Source organism: Pseudophryne corroboree, chromosome 1 (genome assembly GCF_028390025.1).
Source record: "Pseudophryne corroboree isolate aPseCor3 chromosome 1, aPseCor3.hap2, whole genome shotgun sequence".
Lineage (NCBI taxonomy): Eukaryota > Metazoa > Chordata > Amphibia > Anura > Myobatrachidae > Pseudophryne > Pseudophryne corroboree.
The window spans coordinates 385,885,946-385,907,948 of record NC_086444.1 but is presented as its reverse complement, the minus strand read 5'-3'; the positions used below and the strand labels follow the sequence as shown (position 1 = coordinate 385,907,948).

At 44.5% G+C, this 22,003-nt stretch overlaps 1 protein-coding gene across 3 annotated transcripts in view; it reads right to left on the bottom strand.

Annotated features, from left to right (window-relative positions):
* The window catches only part of MN1 (MN1 proto-oncogene, transcriptional regulator), a 65,440-nt gene that overhangs the window by 5,668 nt on the left and 37,769 nt on the right, over positions 1 to 22,003 (bottom strand). Inside the window, exon 2 of one of the 3 annotated variants that reach the window (XR_010170965.1) lies at positions 20,627 to 20,731. The exons of the other annotated variants lie outside the window; for them this stretch is intronic. The gene's annotated coding sequence lies outside the window, so the exon portion shown is untranslated. The remainder of the gene's footprint in view (positions 1 to 20,626; positions 20,732 to 22,003) is intronic. 3 annotated transcript variants of the gene reach the window in all.

Below are 22,003 nucleotides of genomic sequence, written 5' to 3'. Positions count from 1 at the left end.
GTCTACATTATTACATGTGGTGATACAATGTATAGGTGCAAGTATTGTAAACATTCAGTAAATTACTGCAACAACATAGAAACATAGAATATGACAGCAGATTAGAACCACTTGGCCCATCTAGACTGCCCCTTTTTTACTATTTGGTATCCTCAACCCTATTTGATCCCTAGTTCCATAAAAGAGTAAAGCTGGGTATACACTGGTAGATATATCTGCAGCTCAATGGATCTGCAGATATATCTATAACTGGATTGGACAGTGTGTTGTCCATACACACTGGCCGATCTGTCGTGACTGATGTCATGAACTGGGCGGGCATTTACATGCACCCGCCCAGTTCAGCCATCAATCACCGCCGCCTGCTGCAGCATTGACCGCCTGTACACACACAACGATGCACCAATATATCTGTAGATATATTGGTCATCGTGTGTGCTGCAGGGATGATGCGATATGTCTGTGAACTACGGCATTCACAGACATATCGTTGATACACACCGGCCGACAGACCAGCGATATATCAGCCGTTCAATAGACTGGCCGATATATCGGCCAGAGTGTACCCAGCATTAGACACTGCAAAGTACATATACTGTATTACTCATATACATTGGTATTAAATTAGAAGTTTACTAGCACAATGCACGTAAATGGTCTGACAATGAAACCATTCTTTCTACTGTCAGCATACCAAATCAAGTTTTTTGGTCTGGATATAGGAAAATATTTTCATCAAAATTATTATTATTTTTTAATTCTAAAATACTGCTTAGTTTAGCCTTAGTTATAGCTTTTATTAATCACAGGAGTGATTAGGACTTTCTATGCTACTGTACTTGTATCAGTTTAATGTGTTTGAAATTTTTTATATGAAGTGCACCAAGAATTGCAACTGTGTGGTGAAAAACTAATCCCATTAAAAGTAGAGATGAGCGCCTGAAATTTTTCGGGTTTTGTGTTTTGGTTTTGGGTTCGGTTCCGCGGCCGTGTTTTGGGTTCGAACGCGTTTTGGCAAAATCTCACCGAATTTTTTTTGTCGGATTCGGGTGTGTTTTGGATTCGGGTGTTTTTTTCAAAAAACACTAAAAAACAGCTTAAATCATAGAATTTGGGGGTCATTTTGATCCCAAAGTATTATTAACCTCAAAAACCATAATTTACACTCATTTTCAGTCTATTCTGAATACCTCACACCTCACAATATTATTTTTAGTCCTAAAATTTGCACCGAGGTCGCTGTGTGAGTAAGATAAGCGACCCTAGTGGCCGACACAAACACCGGGCCCATCTAGGAGTGGCACTGCAGTGTCACGCAGGATGTCCCTTCCAAAAAACCCTCCCCAAACAGCACATGACGCAAAGAAAAAAAGAGGCGCAATGAGGTAGCTGTGTGAGTAAGATTAGCGACCCTAGTGGCCGACACAAACACCGGGCCCATCTAGGAGTGGCACTGCAGTGTCACGCAGGATGGCCCTTCCAAAAAACCCTCCCCAAACAGCACATGACGCAAAGAAAAAAAGAGGCGCAATGAGGTAGCTGTGTGAGTAAGATTAGCGACCCTAGTGGCCGACACAAACACCGGGCCCATCTAGGAGTGGCACTGCAGTGTCACGCAGGATGTCCCTTCCAAAAAACCCTCCCCAAACAGCACATGACGCAAAGAAAAAAAGAGGCGCAATGAGGTAGCTGTGTGAGTAAGATTAGCGACCCTAGTGGCCGACACAAACACCGGGCCCATCTAGGAGTGGCACTGCAGTGTCACGCAGGATGTCCCTTCCAAAAAACCCTCCCCAATCAGCACATGATGCAAAGAAAAAGAAAAGAAAAAAGAGGTGCAAGATGGAATTGTCCTTGGGCCCTCCCACCCACCCTTATGTTGTATAAACAAAACAGGACATGCACACTTTAACCAACCCATCATTTCAGTGACAGGGTCTGCCACACGACTGTGACTGATATGACGGGTTGGTTTGGACCCCCCCCAAAAAAGAAGCAATTAATCTCTCCTTGCACAAACTGGCTCTACAGAGGCAAGATGTCCACCTCATCTTCACCCTCCGATATATCACCGTGTACATCCCCCTCCTCACAGATTATCAATTCGTCCCCACTGGAATCCACCATCTCAGCTCCCTGTGTACTTTGTGGAGGCAATTGCTGCTGGCTGGTCAATGTCTCCGCGGAGGAATTGATTATAATTCATTTTAATGAACATCATCTTCTCCACATTTTCTGGATGTAACCTCGTACGCCGATTGCTGACAAGGTGAGCGGCGGCACTAAACACTCTTTCGGAGTACACACTTGTGGGAGGGCAACTTAGGTAGAATAAAGCCAGTTTGTGCAAGGGCCTCCAAATTGCCTCTTTTTCCTGCCAGTATAAGTACGGACTGTGTGACGTGCCTACTTGGATGCGGTCACTCATATAATCCTCCACCATTCTATCAATGTTGAGAGAATCATATGCAGTGACAGTAGACGACATGTCCGTAATCGTTGTCAGGTCCTTCAGTCCGGACCAGATGTCAGCATCAGCAGTCGCTCCAGACTGCCCTGCATCACCGCCAGCGGGTGGGCTCGGAATTCTGAGCCTTTTCCTCGCACCCCCAGTTGCGGGAGAATGTGAAGGAGGAGATGTTGACAGGTCGCGTTCCGCTTGACTTGACAATTTTGTCACCAGCAGGTCTTTCAACCCCAGCAGACCTGTGTCTGCCGGAAAGAGAGATCCAAGGTAGGCTTTAAATCTAGGATCGAGCACGGTGGCCAAAATGTAGTGCTCTGATTTCAACAGATTGACCACCCGTGAATCCTTGTTAAGCGAATTAAGGGCTGCATCCACAAGTCCCACATGCCTAGCGGAATCGCTCCCTTTTAGCTCCTTCTTCAATGCCTCCAGCTTCTTCTGCAAAAGCCTGATGAGGGGAATGACCTGACTCAGGCTGGCAGTGTCTGAACTGACTTCACGTGTGGCAAGTTCAAAGGGCATCAGAACCTTGCACAACGTTGAAATCATTCTCCACTGCACTTGAGACAGGTGCATTCCACCTCCTATATCGTGCTCAATTGTATAGGCTTGAATGGCCTTTTGCTGCTCCTCCAACCTCTGAAGCATATAGAGGGTTGAATTCCACCTCGTTACCACTTCTTGCTTCAGATGATGGCAGGGCAGGTTCAGTAGTTTTTGGTGGTGCTTCAGTCTTCTGTACGTGGTGCCTGTACGCCGAAAGTGTCCCGCAATTTTTCTGGCCACCGACAGCATCTCTTGCACGCCCCTGTCGTTTTTTAAAAAATTCTGCACCACCAAATTCAAGGTATGTGCAAAACATGGGACGTGCTGGAATTTGCCCATATTTAATGCACACACAATATTGCTGGCGTTGTCCGATGCCACAAATCCACAGGAGAGTCCAATTGGGGTAAGCCATTCCGCGATGATCTTCCTCAGTTGCCGTAAGAGGTTTTCAGCTGTGTGCGTATTCTGGAAAGCGGTGATACAAAGCGTAGCCTGCCTAGGAAAGAGTTGGCGTTTGCGAGATGCTGCTACTGGTGCCGCTGCTGCTGTTCTTGCGGCGGGAGTCCATACATCTACCCAGTGGGCTGTCACAGTCATATAGTCCTGACCCTGCCCTGCTCCACTTGTCCACATGTCCGTGGTTAAGTGGACATTGGGTACAACTGCATTTTTTAGGACACTGGTGAGTCTTTTTCTGACGTCCGTGTACATTCTCGGTATCGCCTGCCTAGAGAAGTGGAACCTAGATGGTATTTGGTAACGGGGGCACACTGCCTCAATAAATTGTCTAGTTCCCTGTGAACTAACGGCGGATACCGGACGCACGTCTAACACCAACATAGTTGTCAAGGACTCAGTTATCCGCTTTGCAGTAGGATGACTGCTGTGATATTTCATCTTCCTCGCAAAGGACTGTTGAACAGTCAATTGCTTACTGGAAGTAGTACAAGTGGGCTTACGACTTCCCCTCTGGGATGACCATCGACTCCCAGCGGCAACAACAGCAGCGCCAGCAGCAGTAGGCGTTACACGCAAGGATGCATCGGAGGAATCCCAGGCAGGAGAGGACTCGTCAGAATTGCCAGTGACATGGCCTGCAGGACTATTGGCATTCCTGGGGAAGGAGGAAATTGACACTGAGGGAGTTGGTGGGGTGGTTTGCGTGAGCTTGGTTACAAGAGGAAGGGATTTACTGGTCAGTGGACTGCTTCCGCTGTCACCCAAAGTTTTTGAACTTGTCACTGACTTATTATGAATGCGCTGCAGGTGACGTATAAGGGAGGATGTTCCGAGGTGGTTAACGTCCTTACCCCTACTTATTACAGCTTGACAAAGGGAACACACGGCTTGACACCTGTTGTCCGCATTTCTGGTGAAATACCTCCACACCGAAGAGCTGATTTTTTTGGTATTTTCACCTGGCATGTCAACGGCCATATTCCTCCCACGGACAACAGGTGTCTCCCCGGGTGCCTGACTTAAACAAACCACCTCACCATCAGAATCCTCCTGGTCAATTTCCTCCCCAGCGCCAGCAACACCCATATCCTCCTCATCCTGGTGTACTTCAACACTGACATCTTCAATCTGACTATCAGGAACTGGACTGCGGGTGCTCCTTCCAGCACTTGCAGGGGGCGTGCAAATGGTGGAAGGCGCATGCTCTTCACGTCCAGTGTTGGGAAGGTCAGGCATCGCAACCGACACAATTGGACTCTCCTTGTGGATTTGGGATTTCGAAGAATGCACAGTTCTTTGCTGTGCTGCTTTTGCCAGCTTGAGTCTTTTCATTTTTCTAGCGAGAGGCTGAGTGCTTCCATCCTCATGTGAAGCTGAACCACTAGCCATGAACATAGGCCAGGGCCTCAGCCGTTCCTTGCCACTCCGTGTGGTAAATGGCATATTGGCAAGTTTACGCTTCTCCTCCGACAATTTTATTTTAGGTTTTGGAGTCCTTTTTTTACTGATATTTGGTGTTTTGGATTTGACATGCTCTGTACTATGACATTGGGCATCGGCCTTGGCAGACGACGTTGCTGGCATTTCATCGTCTCGGCCATGACTAGTGGCAGCAGCTTCAGCACGAGGTGGAAGTGGATCTTGATCTTTCCCTAATTTTGGAACCTCAACATTTTTGTTCTCCATATTTTAATAGGCACAACTAAAAGGCACCTCAGGTAAACAATGGAGATGGATGGATTGGATACTAGTATACAATTATGGACGGGCTGCCGAGTGCCGACACAGAGGTAGCCACAGCCGTGAACTACCGCACTGTACTGTGTCTGCTGCTAATATATAGACTGGTTGATAAAGAGATAGTATACTCGTAACTAGTATGTATGTATAAAGAAAGAAAAAAAAACCACGGTTAGGTGGTATATACAATTATGGACGGGCTGCCGAGTGCCGACACAGAGGTAGCCACAGCCGTGAACTACCGCACTGTACTGTGTCTGCTGCTAATATATAGACTGGTTGATAAAGAGATAGTATACTCGTAACTAGTATGTATGTATAAAGAAAGAAAAAAAAACCACGGTTAGGTGGTATATACAATTATGGACGGGCTGCCGAGTGCAGACACAGAGGTAGCCACAGCCGTGAACTACCGCACTGTACTGTGTCTGCTGCTAATATAGACTGGTTGATAAAGAGATAGTATACTCGTAACTAGTATGTATGTATAAAGAAAGAAAAAAAAACCACGGTTAGGTGGTATATACAATTATGGACGGGCTGCCGAGTGCCGACACAGAGGTAGCCACAGCCGTGAACTACCGCACTGTACTGTGTCTGCTGCTAATATATAGACTGGTTGATAAAGAGATAGTATACTCGTAACTAGTATGTATGTATAAAGAAAGAAAAAAAAACCACGGTTAGGTGGTATATACAATTATGGACGGGCTGCCGAGTGCCGACACAGAGGTAGCCACAGCCGTGAACTACCGCACTGTACTGTGTCTGCTGCTAATATAGACTGGTTGATAAAGAGATAGTATACTCGTAACTAGTATGTATGTATAAAGAAAGAAAAAAAAAACCACGGTTAGGTGGTATATACAATTATGGACGGGCTGCCGAGTGCCGACACAGAGGTAGCCACAGCCGTGAACTACCGCACTGTACTGTGTCTGCTGCTAATATATAGACTGGTTGATAAAGAGATAGTATACTCGTAACTAGTATGTATGTATAAAGAAAGAAAAAAAAAACACGGTTAGGTGGTATATACAATTATGGACGGGCTGCCGAGTGCCGACACAGAGGTAGCCACAGCCGTGAACTACCGCACTGTACTGTGTCTGCTGCTAATATAGACTGGTTGATAAAGAGATAGTATACTCGTAACTAGTATGTATGTATAAAGAAAGAAAAAAAAACCACGGTTAGGTGGTATATACAATTATGGACGGGCTGCCGAGTGCCGACACAGAGGTAGCCACAGCCGTGAACTACCGCACTGTACTGTGTCTGCTGCTAATATAGACTGGTTGATAAAGAGATAGTATACTACTAATATTATATATACTGGTGGTCAGGTCACTGGTCACTAGTCACACTGGCAGTGGCACTCCTGCAGCAAAAGTGTGCACTGTTTAATTTTAATATAATATTATGTACTCCTGGCTCCTGCTATAACCTATAACTGGCACTGCAGTAGTGCTCCCCAGTCTCCCCCACAATTATAAGCTGTGTGAGCTGAGCAGTCAGACAGATATATAATAATAAGAATTTACTTACCGATAATTCTATTTCTCGGAGTCCGTAGTGGATGCTGGGGTTCCTGAAAGGACCATGGGGAATAGCGGCTCCGCAGGAGACAGGGCACAAAAAAGTAAAGCTTTTACCAGATCAGGTGGTGTGCACTGGCTCCTCCCCCTATGACCCTCCTCCAGACTCCAGTTAGGTACTGTGCCCGGACGAGCGTACACAATAAGGGAGGCAATTTGAATCCCGGGTAAGACTCATACCAGCCACACCAATCACACCGTACAACTTGTGATCTAAACCCAGTTAACAGTATGATAACAGAAAGAGCCTCTTAAAGATGGCTCCTTAACAATATAACCCGAATTTGTTAACAATAACTATGTACAGTATTGCAGATAATCCGCACTTGGGATGGGCGCCCAGCATCCACTACGGACTCCGAGAAATAGAATTATCGGTAAGTAAATTCTTATTTTCTCCATCGTCCTAAGTGGATGCTGGGGTTCCTGAAAGGACCATGGGGATTATACCAAAGCTCCCAAACGGGCGGGAGAGTGCGGATGACTCTGCAGCACCGAATGAGAGAATTCCAAGTCCTCTTTTGCCAGGGTATCAAATTTGTAGAATTTTACAAACGTGTTTTCCCCCGACCACGTAGCTGCTCGGCAGAATTGTAATGCCGAGACCCCTCGGGCAGCCGCCCAAGATGAGCCCACCTTCCTTGTGGAATGGGCCTTAACAGATTTAGGCTGTGGCAGGCCTGCCACAGAATGAGCAAGTTGAATTGTGTTACAAATCCAACGAGCAATCGTCTGCTTAGAAGCAGGGGCACCCAACTTGTTGGGTGCATATAGTATCAACAGCGAGTCAGATTTTCTGACTTCAGCCGTCCTTGAAATGTATATTTTTAAGGCTCTGACAACGTCCAACAACTTGGAGTCCTCCAAGTCGCCAGTGGCCGCAGGCACCACAATAGGTTGGTTCAGGTGAAACGCTGATACCACCTTAGGGAGAAAATGCGGACGAGTCCTCAGTTCTGCCCTATCCGAATGGAAGATTAGATAAGGGCTTTTATAAGATAAAGCCGCCAATTCAGATACTCTCCTGGCGGAAGCCAGGGCCAGTAACATAGTCACTTTCCATGTGAGATATTTAAAATCCACCTTTTTCAATGGTTCAAACCAATGGGATTTGAGGAAATCTAAAACTACATTTAGATCCCACGGTGCCACCGGAGGCACCACAGGAGGCTGTATATGCAGTACTCCTTTAACAAAAGTCTGTACCTCAGGAACTGAGGCCAATTCTTTTTGGAAGAATATTGACAGGGCCGAAATTTGAACCTTAATAGATCTCAATTTGAGACCCATAGACAATCCTGATTGTAGGAAATGTAGGAAACGACCCAGTTGAAATTCCTCCGTCGGAACACTCCGATCCTCGCACCACGCGACATATTTTCGCCAAATGCGGTGATAATGTTTCGCGGTGACTTCCTTCCTTGCCTTAATCAAGGTAGGAATGACTTCTTCTGGAATGCCTTTCCCTTTTAGGATCTGGCGTTCAACCGCCATGCCGTCAAACGCAGCCGCGGTAAGTCTTGAAAGAGACAGGGACCCTGTTGTAGCAGGTCCCTTCTCAGAAGTAGAGGGCACGGGTCGTCCGTGACCAACTCTTGAAGTTCCGGGTACCAAGTCCTTCTTGGCCAATCCGGAGCCACTAGTATTGTTCTTACTCCTCCTCACCGTATAATCTTCAATACCTTTGGTATGAGAGGCAGAGGAGGAAACACATATACTGATTTGTACACCCAAGGTGTTACCAGTGCGTCCACAGCTATTGCCTGTGGATCTCTTGACCTGGCGCAATACTTGTCCAGTTTCTTGTTGAGGCGAGACGCCATCATGTCTACCATTGGTCTTTCCCAACAGTTTATTAGCATGTGGAAGACTTCTGGATGAAGACCCCCCTCTCCCGGGTGAATATCGTGTCTGCTGAGGAAGTCTGCTTCCCAGTTGTCCACGCCCGGGAAGAACACTGCTGACAGTGCTATTACGTGATTCTCCGCCCAGCGAAGAATCTTGGCAGCTTCTGCCATTGCACTCCTGCTTCTTGTGCCGCCCTGTCTGTTTACATGGGCGACCGCCGTGATGTTGTCCGACTGAATCAACACCGGTTTTCCTTGCAGGAGTGGTTCCGCCTGGCTTAGAGCATTTTAGATTGCTCTTAGTACCAGAATGTTTATGTGAAGAGACTTTTCCAGGTTCGTCCATACCCCCTGGAAGTTTCTTCCTTGTGTGACTGCTCCCCAACCTCTCAGGCTGGCGTCCGTGGTCACCAGGATCAAATCCTGTATGCCGAATCTGCGGCCCTCCAATAGATGAGCCTTTTGCAACCACCACAGAAGATATACCCTTGTCCTTGGCGACAGGGTTATTCGCAGGTGCATCTGAGGATGCGACCCTGACCATTTGTCCAACAGATCCCTTTGGAAAATTCTTGCATGGAATCTGCCGAATGGAATTGCTTCGTAAAAAGCCACCATTTTTCCCAGGACTCTTGTGCATTGATGTACAGACACCTTTCCTGGTTTTAGGAGGTTCCTGACAGGTCGGATAACTCCTTGGCTTTTTCCTCGGGAAGAAAAACCTTTTTCTGAACCGTGTCCAGAATCATCCCTAGGAACAGCAGACGTATCGTCGGAAAACAGCTGCGATTCTTGGAATATTTAGAATCCAGTCGTGCCGTCGAAGAACTACTTTAGATAGTGCTCTTCCGACCTCCAACTGTTCTCTGGAACTTGCCCTTTTTAGGTCGTGCAAGTAAGGGATAATTTAGATGCCTTTTTTCTTTGAAGAAACATCTTTTCGGCCATTACCTTGGTAAAAAGGCCCGGGGTGCCGTGGATAATTCAAACGGCATCGTCTGAAACTGATATTGACAGTTCTGTACCACGAACCAGAGGTACCCTTGATGAGAAGGACAAAATTTGGACATGGAGGTAATCCTTGATGTCCAGGGACACCATATAGTCCCCTTTTTTCCGGTTCGCTATCACTGCTCTGAGTGACTTTATCTCGATTTGAACCTTTTATGTAAGTGTTCAAAACATTTTAGATTTAGACTATGTGTCACCAAGCCGTCTGGCTTCAGTACCACAATATAGTGTGGAAAAATAATACCCTTTTCCTTGTCGTAGGAGGGGTACTTTGATTATCACCTGCTGGATATACAGCTTGTGAATTGTTTCCAATGCTGCCTCCCTGTCGGAGGGAGCCGTTGGTAAAGCAGACTTCAGGAACCTGCGAGGAGAAGATGTCTCGACTCTCCAATCTTTACCCCTGGGATAATACTCGTACGATCTAGGGGTCAACTTGCGAGTGATCCCACTGCGCCCTGAGACTCTTGAGACTACCCCCCCACCTTGAGTCCGCTTGCACGGCCCCAGCGTCATGCTGAGGACTTGGCAGACGCGGTGGAGGGCTTCTTTTCCTGGGAAAGGGCTGCCTGCTGCAGTCTACTTCCCTTACCTCTATGTCTGGGCAGATATGACTGGCCTTTTGCCTGCATGCCCTCATGGGAAAGGAAAGATTGAGGCTGAAAAGACGGTGTCTTTTTTAGCTGAGATGTAACTTGGGGTAAAAAAGGTTGGATTTCCCAGCTGTTGCTGTGGTCCCCAGGTCCGATGGACCGACCCCCAAATAACTCCTTCCCTTTATACAGCAATACTTCCATCTGCCGTATGGGATCTGTATCACCTGACCACTGTCGTGTCCCTGACATCTTCTGGGAGATATGGACAACGCACTTATCTTGATGCCAGAGAGCAAATATCCCTCTGTGCATCTCACATACATATATATAGAATGCATCCTATTAAATGCTCTACATGAATAAAATATTTTCAGTCAGGGAATCCGACCAAGCCAACCCAGCACTGCATCTCCAGGCTGATGGCGATCGCTGGTCGCAGTATAACCACCGTATGTGTGTATATACTTTTTAGGATATTTTTCCAGCTTCCTATCAGCTGGCTCCTTGAGGGCGGCCGTATCTGGAGACGGTAACGCCACTTGATAAGCGTGTGAGCGCCTTATCACCCTAAGGGGTGTTTCCCAACGTACCCTAATTTCTGGCGGGAAAGGGTATAACGCCAATATTTGCTATCAGGGTAACCCTACGCATCATCACACACTTCATTTTATTTTATCTGATTCAGGAAAAACTACAGGTAGTTTTTTCACTCCCACATAATACCCTTTCTTGTGGTACTTGTAGTATCAGAAACACGTAACACCTCCTTCATTGCCCTTAACGTGTGGCCCTAATGAGAAATACGTTTGTTTATTCACCGTCGACACTGTATTCAGTGTCCGTGCCTGTGTCTGTGTCGACCGACTGAGGTAAATGGGCGTTTTTAAAACCCCTGACGGTGTTTCTGAGACGCCTGGACCGGTCCTAATAGATTGTCGGCCGTCTCATGTCGTCAACCGAACTTGCAGCGTGTTGACATTCTCACGTAATTCTCTAAATAAGCCATCCATTCCGGTGTCGACTCCCTAGAGAGTGACATCACCATTACAGGCAATTTCTCCGCCTCCTCACCAACACCGTCCTCATACATGTCGACACACACGTACCGACACACAGCACACACACCGGGAATGCTCTGACAGAGGACAGGACCCACTAGCCCTTTGGGGAGACAGAGGGAGAGTCTGCCAGCACACACCAAAAACGCTATAATTATATAGGGACAACCTTATATAAGTGTTTCTCCCTTATAGCATCTTTTATATATATACAATATCGCCAAAATCAGTGCCCCCCCTCTCTGTTTTAACCCTGTTTCTGTAGTGCAGTGCAGGGGAGAGCCTGGGAGCCTTCTCTCCAGCTTTTCTGTGAGAGAAAATGGCGCTGTGTGCTGAGGAGATAGGCCCCGCCCCTTTTTCGGCGGGCTCGTCTCCCGCTATTTTTGAAGTTAGGCAGGGGTTAAATATCTCCATATAGCCTCTGTGGGCTATATGTGAGGTATTTTTTGCCTCTAATAAGGTTTTTATTTGCCTCTCAGAGCGCCCCCCCCAGCGCTCTGCACCCTCAGTGACTGTTGTGTGAAGTGTGCTGAGAGGAAAATGGCGCACAGCTGCAGTGCTGTGCGCTACCTTTATGAAGACTCAGGAGTCTTCAGCCGCCGATTTTGGACCTCTTCTCTCTTCAGCGTCTGCAAGGGGGCCGGCGGCGCGGCTCCGGTGACCATCCAGGCTGTACCTGTGATCGTCCCTCTGGAGCTAGTGTCCAGTAGCCAAGCAGCAAATCCACTCTGCACGCAGGTGAGTTCACTACTTCTCCCCTAAGTCCCTCGTTGCAGTGATCCTGTTGCCAGCAGGACTCACTGTAAAGTAAAAAACCTAAGCTAAACTTTCTCTAAGCAGCTCTTTAGGAGAGCCACCTAGATTGCACCCTTCTCGTTCGGGCACAAAATCTAACTGGAGTCTGGAGGAGGGTCATAGGGGGAGGAGCCAGTGCACACCACCTGATCTGGTAAAAGCTTTACTTTTTTGTGCCCTGTCTCCTGCGGAGCCGCTATTCCCCATGGTCCTTTCAGGAACCCCAGCATCCACTTAGGACGATGGAGAAATATATAGATGATGCAGCACACTGGCCTGAGCCTGAGCAGTGCACACAGATATGGTATGTGACTGACTGAGTCACTGTGTGTATCGCTTTTTTCAGGCAGAGAACGGATATATTAAATAAACTGCACTGTGTGTCTGGTGGTCACTCACTATATAATATATTATGTACTCCTGGCTCCTGCTATAACCTATAACTGGCACTGCAGTAGTGCTCCCCAGTCTCCCCCACAATTATAAGCTGTGTGAGCTGAGCAGTCAGACAGATATATATAATATTATATATAGATATTATGATAATAGATGATGCAGCACACTGGCCTGAGCCTGAGCAGTGCACACAGATATGGTATGTGACTGAGTCACTGTGTGCTGTGTATCGCTTTTTTCAGGCAGAGAACGGATTATAAATAAAACTGGTGGTCACTATCAGCAAAACTCTGCACTGTACTGAGTACTCCTAATGCTCCCCAAAATTAGTAAATCAAGTGTCTCTCTAATCTATTCTAAACGGAGAGGACGCCAGCCACGTCCTCTCCCTATCAATCTCAATGCACGTGTGAAAATGGCGGCGACGCGCGGCTCCTTATATAGAATCCGAGTCTCGCGATAGAATCCGAGCCTCGCGAGAATCCGACAGCGTCATGATGACGTTCGGGCGCGCTCGGGTTAACCGAGCAAGGCGGGAAGATCCGAGTCGCTCGGACCCGTGAAAAAAAACATGAAGTTCTGGCGGGTTCGGATTCAGAGAAACCGAACCCGCTCATCTCTAATTAAAAGTACAGGGGAGTCTATTCATGCAACAGTGAAAAGCCCTGTATCACACTCTCCCTGCTATAACAGGGATTTTCAAAGCTTTGATCCCGTCGAAGAGGAGGTTACTGTGGCAAAATCTCAGAATTCTCCAGTGGTGTCCCTGATTAGTGTAAGTATCTCTTCCCCATAGACTAGTGTGATTAAACCTATTCAGAGAAGAAAGAAAAGCTCAGCTTTCCATTTCACTTCTCAAAAAAAAAATTGCCATTTGTTTATGTGTAAATAATAATAATTTTATTTATATAGCGCTCTTTCTCCAACAGGATTCAAGGTACTTTACAGACATAAAAAAAAATGCATATAAGATTTAAGCAATACAGCAACAGAAAAGGCACACATGCGTAAAAAGAAAACCTCGAGCACACAATAAGCATAATGCAGGATTGGTGAAGTTATTTTGGGTAATAACTTCCACGGGTTGTGTATTCCACCCTCACAAGGTATAAGGTGATGAGGCAGCCATCTTGGGAGCACTGCATAGGATTACCCTGGGTGGAATAGTCTACCCCTAGATGAAACAAAATGGGGTGTTTGCAGCATCCTAATGCTCAGAGAAGGGCCCCAACAAAACCATCAGACCAATGTATTTTTCATTCCATCCACAAGCGTACCAGATGAGGCAGCCATGTTGGGCATACTACGAAGGTTATGCTGGCCATACACTAGGTCGATATAATTTATGAATACACGATATTGACCTATCATTCGACCCATTGCATGCACACAGTGCATGTTAATGGGTGCGAATACGATGCAATGCGCAGCCCCGCGGTTTACATGTCCCATTAGCTGATAATATGTGCTGCACATATGATCAGCCGATCGTGACCCTCAAGCAATTGCGGAGATACGATAGCAAAAGCACTGTCAATCTATCGCATGCCCGGCGGCTGGGTGGGGGGATCATTACTACGACTCGCATCTAATGCGAGTCGTACTAATGTGTCGCCAGCATTACACTGTGGGAGGTGAGCCATACAAGGGCCCAATGCAGATCTGAGAAAACTGTCTAAATAGGGTAGAGGTGGGAGAAGAGCAGGGAAGATTAATATCCTCCAGCCTCCTCCACATCCTGGTCTGTCACTCCACCTACTTTGCAGATGACAGCTTGCAATTCCACCGAATTTGAGGATAATCATTGCTGGCATCCAGATGGTAACTACTGACAGATCTGCAAAAATGTCATCCACCTGAGCAGATTCTTACACTGACGTTGCTGCTGGGCCGGGCCGGGGTACCTTTTGGGGGTGTGGGTTAATCACATGAGGTGTGGCCATGCCCCATTATAAAAAATATTTATAGCACCAGAAGAGAGGCTGCTGCTGACAGGTAAGAAATAGGATGGGGAGGGGGACAGCGGCAGTCCCGGGCCCCTGTTGGCCCCTATAACAAGCCAGGCCCGGGTAATTATCACCCACTTTCCCCCTCTCTGTGTATTATAGAGGGAGGAGCTGTGTGCAGAATCTTTGCTGGCCCCGTACACTCTATGCAGTGGAGATAGGAGGAGTATTGGCACTGAGTCTACTGCATGCACAGGTATACAAAACATGTCTATTTTTGCATTATAAATAGAATTTTTTCTGCTGCACACAGACTGTCCCACAATCGGGATTTGTGGGAAGGAAGTGTGGGAAGTGGGAGGAGCTCCACTTCTGCACATCAAAATCGATACGTTCAAGTCAAAAGCAGGAGGCTTGACATGTAAGCTTTAATGGGAAGAAAAATGAGTGCCCCCAACCATAACCTGAAAACTCATCCCTCCTTCCCTCCAAAAAGCTAATTTACATAACCCAATCTCACAAAACAAAATCTCAGTTTTTGATTCGGTACAACACTCTCACTGAATAAAAACTGATAAAGGTGAAATAAACACGGCCCAAGTGTAAAGCAGACTAATTGTTGGAATCCCAAAATGGTAACATGTCTTCAATCTTGAACCAGCTTTTCTTTTGCCCCCACACATTGTTAACCACAACTGTCTAATGTTAAATAATAATACTAATCCGAAAATGCACTGAGCTTATAAACAGTTAATGTATATGTGGGTTTAAAACATTTGTTATCTTGGAGGCAGCAGTGATAAATTCATTTTACTGCATCTTTTAAATATGCATGGCATGTAATGTAGCATGGAACTGCAAAGGGAAGGGGGGCTGAGATAACAGGTTTACAGTGAGAGATAGCATAAGTACTTCTGCTTTTCTGCTCCGATGAACTCAGTGAAATAAGGTTTCCAGAGAAACCTTGGGAAGTGTTCTTCAGTCATATTTTCTTTAACAAGATGAACTTATATGATTATGGCGTAACATAAAAATAGTGAGGCTAGGAAAAAAGTCTCAGTCAAGTTTCTGAGGAATAAAAAAAATGTAAATATATTTTCTTACAGACACAGCATATGGAAACTGAGGTAAGAAGCTTAATAAAAAAAATGCAGTTTAATAACTGGGGTTAAAATTTATAATGATAATTAAAGGCTTAGCTAGTACCTTAACAGAATGCCAAATACAGAAATATAAAGTTATTTCTAAAGATAATAAAATATAAATACACTGTACTAAATGAATGTTTACGCTGCAGTTCTGGTACCACATTACACCTAAGTCACTACATAAAATGCCTCTAATACAGCAATATCTTCATAATAATGATGGAAGCATAATGACAGTTATAGCAACGGCTTACAATATTTTACAAGGACACATCTTCTGAGCCAGATCATCAGTGCCAGCTAGATGTGTTACTGTGCCAATGTGCCTTGAAACTCTAAAATGCCCGACCTGTAATGCGTTCTGATTATGTGATGTCATTTTGCTCATTTTGAGTATCCTTTTCAGTAATATTTTACTACTAAAGCCCAAAGAATAAGATTAGATGTTGAGAACTTCATGCAGAAAAAAAGGAGCACCTGTATTATGCTGCTAGTGAAAGAAAAAAAAAATAGGGACATTTTCAGGGACAAAAACCTCCAGGGTCAAATCATGAAAACTAAGGACAGTTTCTGGAAACGAGGTAGAGTTGCATACTATGTCATAGATAAATATGTATCTATTTTTATTAAGCTTCACAACAGCCATGGTTGTGCCTTAAAGGGCAAAAGGCTACACACACCTGCTCCAGTAAAATCCACCATTGTAACAAAACACCAGAGGAAAGGGTGTTTATATTTGAGCTCATTATGTTGTAACCTGAAATAAAATAATGTATATTCGCTTGGGTCCAGGAAACGGGTAAACTTGCCCCAAGTATGTAGCGTTAATCAGAGCATGGATAATCCTGGTGTCACCCTAGTGAGATGCATCAATCTCACTGAAACCCAGGATGGTGCTGTTGAACAACAACTGCTATAAGGCAGGGAAAATAATGTGGCTTTTATAAATTTACCTTTGATCTTAATGTAGATATTAATATTCCAATATAGGTGCACTGGATGGATGTACATATTTGCCTGACACTTGCTAAAAATAAAGATATAGGTTATTCTGCAGAAGAATGTTACAGTGGTTCTAATATTTATACTTAGTAAAATAAAAAGGATCTGGGATACTTCTAGCTATGTTCTATTAGACATCGGTCTCTGATACTTTCCCCAGGTACCTTTTTGGTATTGTCGCAATATACGCTCTTGTTATAAACAAATGTATAATATTTATTAAATTGCCTAGTTATCACCTTTACAGGACACAAAATACAAAGGTATTACTTTATTTCTGAAGATAATAAAATATTAATACTGGCATTAAATATTTTGTTACGTTGCAGTTTTCCCACATCATAAAATATTAAATACTGTAGTTGTTGGTCCTACACTCAGGAAGGGATATTTAAAGCTAACAAACAACCCATGTGACACGTTACACTGAAAATAAATTCCTGGCTTGTAATTCTCCAGATTCTCCTTTTCTATCTATTGTACTTTATACAGTTGTAAGGATACAATAAATTAGTGTGGCCACTACACACAGCAAAATATAAACATAGTAAATATATGTATAAACCTATGTAAATACTATTTGTAACTTTAGTGACTGTTAATGTCATTACGTCTAATTTTGAGTAAAGATATCACTCAACTATTTATTAGGAAAGACAATACGATAAAAGATGACTCATTCCCTCTAGTAGGATATAAGGTTATGAGCAGTCAATAGACTCCAGTGCCCTATGTAACAGTGCTTAGCCTGTGGCCCCTTCTTTTACATAGTCACACACAACTCATTATTCCAACGCTTGGTGTAACATTGCTTAGCCTGTGGCCCCTTCTTTTACATAGTCACACACAACTCATTATTCCAACGCCTGGTGTAACAGTGCTTAGCCTGTGGCCCCTTCTTTTACATAGTCACACACAACTCATTACTCCAACGCCTGGTGTAACATTGCTTAGCCTGTGGCCCCTTCTTTTACATAGTCACACACAGCTCATTACGCCAATGCCCGGTGTAACAGTGCTTAGCCTGTGGCCCCTTCTTTTACATAGTCACACACAACTCATTACTCCAATGCCCGGTGTAACAGTGCTTAGCCTGTGGCCCCTTCTTTTACATAGTCACACACAGCTCATTACGCCAACACCTGGTATACCAGTGCTTAGCCTGTGGCCCCTTCTTTTACATAGTCACACACAGCTCATTACGCCAATGCCCGGTGTAACAGTGCTTAGCCTGTGGCCCCTTCTTTTACATAGTCACACACAGCTCATTACGCCAACACCTGGTATACCAGTGCTTAGCCTGTGGCCCCTTCTTTTACATAGTCACACACAACTCCTAGCTCCAACGCCCGGTGTAACAGTGCTTAGCCTGTGGCCCTTTGCTTCTACATAGTCACACACAGCTCATTACTCCAACGCCCGGTGTAACAGTGCTTAGCCTGTGGCCCCTTGCTTCTACATACTCACACACAACTGCTAACTCTAATGCCTTGTGTAACAGTGCTTAGACTGTGGCCCCTCGCTTCTACATAGTCACACACAACTCCTAACATCCATATAAATTATACAGGAAAGGGCATTATATTTTACAGACACACACACACACACACACACACACACACACTATAATTATATATATATATATATATATATATATATATCATGGAGCTGTGAAAATTCTGCAGGGTATATGGGAAATGCTGCAATAGTTACATTTTTGTTAGCCTTTGTGCACTGTTTTTGTCAGAGGAAATCAGACTCAAAAGAGAGGACTTTGGAAAGAGTGGCGCATTGTAAAGGTCTGAAGAAGAATCAGCTCCCTTCTTTCAGCTTGCTCGCAAGATTAAAGTGACAAACAGGAGGTGAGGATCCCTAGAATGGCTACTTGCCTCAGGGCTCGTCCCTTACACTGCTTCAAAGGCTCTGACAAACCGTCAGCTACTGCTCCTTGGCTGCCCGTACCCTGACACAGCGTGAGACCAGTATGCTACAGCCATCCCCCAACAGGCAGGCAACCGTGAACCAGTCTGCTAGCGATCTCGTCAAGTTATCAGTATATCAGTTCATTTGGATCATATAACTGGAATAGTTTATCAGGAACCAAGCTTGTTTCAGTTAGCAATAAGTATAGTTACAGTTCCCATCTCTGTTTACTTAATTTGCAGAAGTCACTAGCTTTACCAGGAATAAATCAAAGGACAATGGTGAAAGCATTTCCACTGCCTTAGGACAGGTAGTAGTTGTGTATTTGTATTTGACAAATCTGCAACATGACAGTATGACATATTGGGTTTGGCAGAAACGTCCACACACATCAAGACGACAGAGTTTCCAAGAGGATTGATTTTAAGGAAACATTTTAAGATTGGATACGTGTGTATGTACGCCCACGCGTGTGCGTGTGTGTGTGTGTGTGTGTGCGTGCGTGCGTGCGTGCGGCATTAGGGTTATTGACCAAAACACAAAAGTGATACTGAGTGAAATATATATAGTTCAGTAACATATGCTGACATTTCTAGAACTCTCATCTACTTCTCAAACAGAACAGAAGTATTTTCATTTTCCATAAAATAACAGATAATCATTTTAGATATGATTTATGGAGTATAGTTTCTACCAGATGTGGCTATTATGAGTGGTGGTGAACTCCAATAAATCCAGGCACACCATGTGCCAGGACCCACCACTGTTAAAGCACTGTGTAATGTGAATGCTGCAATATAAGTATGGATCGTGATGTTATAAAGCTCAGCGGAACAATTATATGGTTCAGGCAAACTTTCACATCTTCACAACTATCAGCAAACCAACAAACATCAATATTACTTTTAGACCTGGCTACATTAAAAATAGTTTTAGTCTTAAGGTGGGTACACACTGTGCGATACGTTCCATGAGCAATATCGCGCAGAGTGTTCCCTTCCCTCCCGGGCCGCCTGCATACACACTGAGTGATACAGCAAACAGTATCACTTAGTGACGTCACGCCGCGGCCAGCCCATACATGCAGTTTTGGTCGACATAGCCAAAATTGAGCTGCATGAACAGCCGACAGAGGGGGTCGTTAATGACCCCTGGGAACGTGCATCGGCCATCGTTTGCAACATATACAATGTGCGATGTTTCAGTCAATATCGCTCAGACGGGAAAAATTGGCGATACGGACTAAAATATTGCACATTGTGTATGCACCTTTAAATCTCTATGTTTACGTTGCATCAAGTAATATCATTTGTTTGTTTTGTTCAACTGTAGGCATACATACATGATACAAACGTCACACTTACGGCCCTCATTCCGAGTTGTTCGCTCGTTCTTTTTCATCGCATCGCAGTGATTTTCCGCAAACTGCGCATGCGCAATGTTCGCACTGCGGCTGCACCAAGTAAATTTGCTAAGAAGTTTGGTATTTTACTCACGGCATTACGAGGTTTTTTCTTCGTTCTGGTGATCGTTGTGTGATTGACAGGAAGTGGGTGTTTCTGGGCGGAAACTGGACGTTTTATGGGAGTGTGTGAAAAAACGCTGCCGTTTCTGGGAAAAACGCGGGAGTGGCTGGAGAAACGGGGGAGTGTCTGGGCGAACACTGGGTGTGTTTGTGACGTCAAACCAGGAACGAAACTGGCTGAACTGATCGCAGTGGCAGAGTAAGTGTCGAGCTACTCAGAAACTGCTTAGAAATTTCTATTCGCAATTTTGAGAATCTTTCGTTCGCAATTTTGCTAAGCTAAGATTCACTCCAAGTAGGCGGCGGCTTAGCGTGTGCAATGCTGCTAAAAGCAGCTTGCGAGCGAACAACTCGGAATGAGGGCCTACATTAGCAATGCACATAACACTTTTTTTTATTCTTATGACACATTTAAAATGATATATTAATTATAGAAAACCATTTTGTTCTAAGAACCATAAATGTCTTTCCAAAAACATGAACGAAAATGTCGGAAGTTGCAGAACATTGACAGGTTCAGGTGTTCTAATATTGACATCTTCTTATTCCTGTTTATATTAGGTTACCTTGAAATATCTCTCATTCCTCTTTAGGGCATCCTTGTAATTTCTATTCCCAGAAGTAGCAAACTCCAGCTAGCAGCTACATAGAACCCTAGCAAATGTTCTTCCCTAAAATCAAAAGGATTTCAATCAATTTTACCAGTCAGCAATGAAGGAGAAAATATATAACTGTACTTACACTAGAAGCTTATATTCCTACAACAAATTCATTTTTCCCTGATGCAAACAAGAGATGCAGATGCTATGATATTTTAATCTGTCTGTTCAAGGAAACTCTGTAGCTATGCGGATAAACTTACATTTTTATTTAAAGCAATTTAATATTTTAGGGATATCTCAAGGTGGCTGTGTGTCAGAAAACATCTGTTTGAAATGATGGCATCTATACTAAGTATGATTTTATATCACAGTTAATTGTTGCTACATTTAAAACAAATAACTTTGGGGTCTATTTACTAAGCCTCAGGTGGATATAATGTGGACGGAGATAAAGTACTAGCCAATCACAGCCTGTCATTTTTCAAACCCAGCCTGTGACATGGCAGTTACGAGCTGATTGGCTGGTACTTTAGCTCCGCCCACTTTATCTCCACCAGAGGCTTAGTAAATAGACCTGAATCTCGGCTAAATCCACCCTCACCGGGCAGATGTACACTTTTGTAAAACATGTAGTGTCCACTGTAGGTGCAGGGTGCTAATCACTGAGGACATATTGTAATTTAGAAGGAATAAATTGCACAAGCACAGCTACTGAGGCTGTAGCAATACATCACATCTAAATTTAGGTCCATCAAAATCATAATATGCCCTCCTCACTGATCATCACCCCGCACCTAGAGTGAACGCTAGCATTTGAATGTATTTTATGAACATAATAATGAATTACGTTATACTTTTATGTCTGTATAGTGTTTGTCATTATGATGAAAAGTGAAATAAGTGTCATCCACCCAGTTCTAGAACAAGGGCTTGTCTGAGGGGGAATCTGCCTTGGGCACATAGATGTCTGACTGTACAGGGGTACATCATTGCAAACAACTTGAAAACAGATTACGGGGGTTATTCAGGTTTGTTAGCAAAGCAAAAAAACTCTCTCTGCACGTTACATCTGCCCCACCTGCACTGCAGCATGGTTTTGCACAATTGCTAACTTTTTTGATTTGCTAACAAACCTGAATAAGGCCCTCAGTCAGCTCAGAGCAAGACTGTTTGCGAGTCTACGGTCTCTGGTGGTTGTCTTTCATTCAGAAACAGCAAGTTAGAAATAATGGCTGTGGCAGCAAGTTGTATACATAGGCTTCCATACTATATATTGAATTACACAGGTTATGTGGCTGGATAACTTCAAGCCAGCATTTAATCTGGTTTTAATCAGCCACA